Source organism: Gossypium arboreum, chromosome 5 (assembly GCF_025698485.1).
Source record: "Gossypium arboreum isolate Shixiya-1 chromosome 5, ASM2569848v2, whole genome shotgun sequence".
Lineage (NCBI taxonomy): Eukaryota > Viridiplantae > Streptophyta > Magnoliopsida > Malvales > Malvaceae > Gossypium > Gossypium arboreum.
Genome location: NC_069074.1, coordinates 3,858 through 10,372, shown reverse-complemented (window position 1 = coordinate 10,372; position 6,515 = coordinate 3,858). Strand labels below are relative to the sequence as shown.

Below are 6,515 nucleotides of genomic sequence, written 5' to 3'. Positions count from 1 at the left end.
TGATAGATGGACCATCAACAAAAGCAAAATCAAGGAATTATTTTAAGGTATGTTGTCTTTATTGTGAGCTTTATGGGATCCATTATACGTGCCAAGAACAATTTTTCTATGTGAAGTTTTAAATATATATTAAAATTTTAAATATTTAAGCAATGATTTTTTAAATAATAACTATTGATAAAGTAATAAAAAATTAAATTGTTAATTAAAATTTCGTGCAAGTGAATTTTTATTTTATTTTTAAAATAAATTGAATTACTTTTTTGTTTTAAAAGTTAGTCATTTGTTAATTTTTAATAAAGTTGGTGGCTAATTTAGGAGTGTTCAAATTTCAGTTAAAATCGAATTAATTGGTCAAAACGATCTAATTAGGTTAATCGATCGGTGACCGAATTTAATTCAATCGGAGGTTGATTAATTATTTTTTTGGAATTTTGGTTATCGACTAATTTGGTTCAAAATTGGGTAATTAACCAAACTTAATAATTAATGTTTTGTGTTAATTATGTATTACTTTCAAGACTTGTAGTATTTCAAGACATAAAATTTCGATTAATTTGATTAACATTCAAGATAAAAACAAATATTTCGGTTAATTTAAATGTATTTGTTTGACATGTTTTATACTTGTTTTAACAAAAAAAAAACATAAATTTTAGTTAATTCGGTTAACTAACGAATTAACCAAAATATTTCAACCAAACAAAAGAAGAAAACTCCAAAAGCATCCCTAAACCGTACAGAAATTTGCGGAGGATATGATATCGATGAAATCCATATACGACATTCCAATTGTGATCAACGTTGAAAGCGATATCCCACCCAAGGAGTGTTGAACCATTTGGATCTGCTAGCAAAAGCTTAGGCGGGATGGCTAAATTTGCCATTCCTCCAGGTTGATAAGCACAATGCTTAGTTGAGCTTCAAATAAGCCAATCACGATAAAACAAAGACCGACTTCCATCCACACTTTAAGCCACTTGCTCGCAATCATCTCAGCAGCGCAAAGATGATGAAATCCGTTGACCACAATAACCGCGAATAGTGGAACCAGTAGGCTAAGCAAGTGAAAACCATCGCCACAAGCGAGCTCGAGAAACGTCTTCGGGATTATCTACTTCCCAAAAGTTCAAATTCGAAAAAGCGTGTTGAAGAACAAATGCCAATCTCTTTTCACACCTTTCGGACCTAAACTCAGCCATCTATGGGGTTGGATCTTGGGCATTGCTATGAGAGACATTATAACGAAAGGCGAAAGCGAAATAACGCCAAAGAAAATGAAGCCCAACCAATGATGGCTAATCCGGATAGTTTACAAAAGATAATACCAGCGTGGAAATCAAAATAGAGATGTGGCGAGGCCACCCGACTCAAAGGATGAATGATCTTCTCCGTAGTCCACGCAGAGAACTGGGAAAGTCGATGTTAATGACACCACTCAAGAACTTCAAAGATCCCATCAGGACCCACAGAATGGACCGAACGCACGTTCAGCCCAAATAACGAAGCCTCCATTACCATGAAAAGTAGTAGAAAGCTCACCGTGATGAGAGCTTCAGGACACTCCAAATAAAAGGAAAGAGGAGGAAGCCTGAAGGGCCAAGAGGGTCCCATGAGCTGGACTGCCGGCTCTTCTCCATAGGGACCGCCGGTAATTTCAAAAAGAGATGAGGAAAATTAGAGGATCGAGTCAATTTTTACCGTGGTTGGGGGGTTGTTCAGATGGGTGGTCAAGATTTTCTTCGTCCATGCTGAAGAAAAAAAGAAGAGAGAAGAGAGAGTGGAAGGAAGAAGGAGAAATAAGAGAGAGAGAGAGAGAAGGAAGAAGGGATGAGAAAATGCTACTGTATTTTCATAACAGAGTGACAGACTCAGCGCACACAAGGTGCTTAAAAGGACGGCAGTCATTACAGATGTGCTGTCAATTTGTTTCAAGAAACAAATTGGAAAATCAATTCGGAAATGAATTTCAATTGTTTGCTTTTGGTCCTCTAGTCAAAATGGTCAAATGCCAAGAATTCTATTATGCTAATTAATTTTTCTTATTGAAGGTTTCTCCTAATTTCATTTTCAACTTCTTGACCCCAAACTTAGAGAGAGAAGGAAGAAGGGATGGGAAAATGGTACTGTATTTTCATAACAGAAATGGTACTGTATTTTCGTAAAAGAGTGACAGACTCAGCGCACACAGGTTGCTTAAAAGGACGATGGTCATTACAGCTGTGCTGTCAATTTGTTTCAAGAAACAAATTGGAAAATCAATTCGGAAATGAATTTCAATTGTTTGCTTTTGGTCCTCTAGTCAAAATGGTCAAATGCCAAGAATTCTATTATGCTAATTAATTTTTCTTATTGAAGGTTTCTCCTAATTTCATTTTCATCTTCTTGACCCCAAACTTAGAAAGAGAAGGAAGAAGGGATGGGAAAATGGTACTGTATTTTCATAATGTAAATGGTAATCAGATTTTCGTAATGAGTGATGACTCAACAACACAAAGTTGCTTAAAAGGACGACGGTCATTACAGCTGTGCTGTCAATTTGTTTCAAGAAACAAATTGGAAAATCAATTCGAAAATGAATTTCAATTGTTTGCTTTTGGTCCTCTAGTCAAAATGGTCAAATGCCAAGAATTCTATTATGCTAATTAATTTTTCTTATAGAAGGTTTCTCCTAATTTCATTTTCAACTTCTTGACCCCAAACTTGCTCTTGTTTACTAAAAAAACATAGTATAGAAAAGGTCAGTTTTGCAGTTCCTTTTTATTTCTATAGTATAGTGATGACCGCATATCTGCAGTATCATTCGAATCGGGTTGGCGACTTTGCTTGAGATAATTGTTGAGCATTATGGACTCCAAGTTGAACAAATCCACTATAACGATTTTTGTCTCACTTTGATTCGGTTGTTATTGATGCTTGTGTGAAGCTTTGAGGTACTAGGATTAGATGAATTTATCTCTCACTAACTTGCTTTGCACATTGCAGGGTTTCTCTAATAATCCTCCTAATAGTTATTTATGTTGTGCTGGCTTTCTTTTGTTTGCCATGGGATCACACTACCTTCATGCCTAAAATGAGGTCAAGAGCTTGGGATTCAAACTCCTTGAGATTTGCCCCTTTCCTCTTGCTTATAGTTTTATTTGTTTGTTTTAGTTATATATAATGTTTATGTTGAGTTGAGTTGATTTTATTGTTTATTTATCCAATGTGAAGAGCTAGAAATGTCATGCTTGTTCCCGTGTTACCATGTTTCTTTTAGGAATTCGAAATTGTTTGGTTTTCTCTTTTGAAGACATGGCTTGATTTACTCGAACTTTATGGTGTGTGTGTGTTTACTTTTGGGTTAAAAGTCTATATTTTTCTTCATTGCTACTCCTATTTTGTATGTTTTTAAAGTTTTTTTAGTTATACAAACAGCATTAGACTGATGTTTACAAATGTTTATGCCAACTCAACTGCTTGTCATCAAGGTATGCCCTTTGGTTACATGCATTACAAACATCATGGGAGCTCACTTGAAAAAGTTGTAGATTGTAAAAATGCAGCAAGCTTGATATTTAAATTTTGACATGTCATTTTATTTTTCTTCATGATCTTTAATCATCCTTTCTCATGAAAGGGCAGCCGCGGTTTTTCAAATTATGAAAATGAATTATGAAACTACTTGTCCAAGGGGTAATATATTATTTTGTATTTAAATATACGATGCTAGTTTGACATCTTCCAAAAATATTATATTTTTAAAAGGGTTAATATATTATTTTGTATTTAAATTTGATTTCGATATTTAATTTGGTACAAATTTAGTTATATTGATCAATTTGATACCAAAATATTTTTAATTTGATATTATTTAAGTTTTTCTTTGTCCCATTTAAATACTTAAGTTTAGCTTCAATGTCTAATACATGTCAAATATTCATAAGGCCACATGATGTCATTTGATTTGAGTATCAAATTGAACATTAAAACTAAATTAAATTCAGATATCAAATTTTATATTAACTATTTTTAAAATTTTAAATACGATAAAACAATATTAATATAAGACGAATATACAAATATTATATAAATATTCAAACATACATGATATTTGGTTTTGAATGGAATTAGATAGGTCTATAATATACTTCACCAATTTGTTAAATCATGATAGATGGACCATCAACAAAAGCAAAATCAAGGAATTATTTTAAGGTATGTTGTCTTTATTGTGAGCTTTATGGGATCCATTATACGTGCCAAGAACAATTTTTCTATGTGAAGTTTTAAATATATATTAAAATTTTAAATATTTAAGCAATGATTTTTTAAATAATAACTATTGATAAAGTAATAAAAAATTAAATTGTTAATTAAAATTTCGTGCAAGTGAATTTTTATTTTATTTTTAAAATAAATTGAATTACTTTTTTTTGTTTTAAAAAGTTAGTCATTTGTTAATTTTTTAATAAAGTTGGTGGCTAATTTAGGAGTGTTCAAATTTCAGTTAAAATCGAATTAATTGGTCAAAACGATCTAATTAGGTCAATCGATCGGTGACCGAATTTAATTCAATCGGAGGTTGATTAATTATTTTTTTGGAATTTTGGTTATCGACTAATTTGGTTCAAAATTGGGTAATTAACCAAACTTAATAATTAATGTTTTGTGTTAATTATGTATTACTTTCAAGACTTGTAGTGTTTCAAGACATAAAATTTCGATTAATTTGATTAACATTCAAGATAAAAACAAATATTTCGGTTAATTTAAATGTATTTGTTTGACATGTTTTATACTTGTTTTAACAAAAAAAAAACATAAATTTTAGTTAATTCGGTTAACGAACAGAATTAACCAAAATATTTCAACCAAACAAAAGAAGAAAACTCCAAAAAGCATCCCTAAACCGTACAGGAAATTTGCGGAGGATATGATATCAGTGAAATCCATATACGACATTCCAATTGTGATCAACGTTGAAAGCAGTATCCCCACCCAAGGAGTGCTGAACCATTTGGATCTGCTAGCAAAAAGCTTGGGCAGGATGGCTAAATTTGCCATTCCCTCCAGTTGATAAGCACAGCTGCTTAGTTGAGCTTCAAATAAGCCAATCACGATAAAACAAAGACCGACTTCCATCCACACTTTAAGCCACTTGCGCAATCATCTCAAAGAACGTCGTCGATGAAATCCGGACCCCAATCACGTTGATCCACGAAATGCCCCAATAACCGCGAATAGTGGAACCGGTAGGCTAAGCAAGTGAAAACCACCGCCACAAGCGAGCTCGAGGAAACGCGTCTTCGGGATTATCTACTTCCCAAAAGTTCAAATTCGTAAAAGCATGTTGAAGAACAAATGCCAATCTCTTTTCACACCTTTCGGACCTAAACTCACCATCTATGGGGTTGGATCTTGGGCATTGCTATGAGAGACATTATAACGAAAGGCGAAAGCGAAATAACGCCAAAGAAAGCGAAGCCCAACCAACGATGGCTAATCCGGATAGTTTACAAAAGATAATACCAGCGTGGAAATCAAAATAGAGATGTGGCGAGGCCACCCGACTCAAAAGGATGAATGATCTTCTCGGGTAGTCCACGCAGAGAACTGGAAAGCTGCAATGTTAATGGCACCACTCAAGAACTTCAAAGATCCCATCAGGGACCCACAGAATGGACCGAACGCACGTTCAGCCCAAATAACGAAGCCTCCGTTACCATGAAAAGTAGTAGAAAGCTCAGCCGTGATGAGAGCTTTAGGGACGCTCCAGATAAAAGGAAAGAGGAGGAAGCCCAGAAGGGCCAAGAGGGGTCCATGACTGGATGCGGGCTTTCTCCATAGGGACCGCCAAGCAACTTCAAAAAAGAGTGAGGAAAATTAGAGGGATCAGAGTCAATTTTTTGCGTGGTTGGGGGGTTGTTCAGAGGGTGGCCAAGATTTTCTTCGTCCATGCTGAATAAGAGAAGAAGAGAGAAGAGAGAATGGAAGGAAGAAGGAGAAATAAGAGAGAGAGAGAGGAAGAAGGATGAGAAAATGCTATCAGATTTTCATAACAGAGTGACAGACTCAGCGCACACAGGGTGCTTAAAAGGACGACGGTCATTACAGCTGTGCTGTCAATTTGTTACAAGAAACAAATTGGAAAATCAATTCGGAAATGAATTTCAATTGTTTGCTTTTGGTCCTCTAGTCAAAATGGTCAAATGCCAAGAATTCTATTATGCTAATTAATTTTTCTTATTGAAGGTTTCTCCTAATTTCATTTTCAACTTTTTGACCCCAAACTTACTCTTGTTTACTAAAAAAACATAGTATAGAAAAGGTGAGTTTTGCAGTTCCTTTTTATTTCTATAGTATAGCTGATGACTGGCATATCTGCAAGTATCATTCTGAATCGGGTTGGCAGACTTTGCTTGAGATAATTTTTGAGCATTATGGACTCCAAGTTGAATAGTCCGCTATAACGATTTTTGTCTGCCTGATTCCGGTTGTTATTGATGCTTGTGTGAAGCTTTGAGGTACTAGGA

The 6,515-nt window shown here is 34.5% G+C and overlaps 2 pseudogenes; both read right to left on the bottom strand.

Moving 5' to 3' along the window:
- Positions 1-680: 680 nt before the first annotated feature.
- On the bottom strand, positions 681-1,662 carry LOC128293081 (probable polyamine transporter At3g13620; annotated as a pseudogene).
- A 3,173-nt stretch (positions 1,663-4,835) lies between these two features.
- On the bottom strand, positions 4,836-5,884 carry LOC128293080 (probable polyamine transporter At3g13620; annotated as a pseudogene).
- Positions 5,885-6,515: the final 631 nt, after the last annotated feature.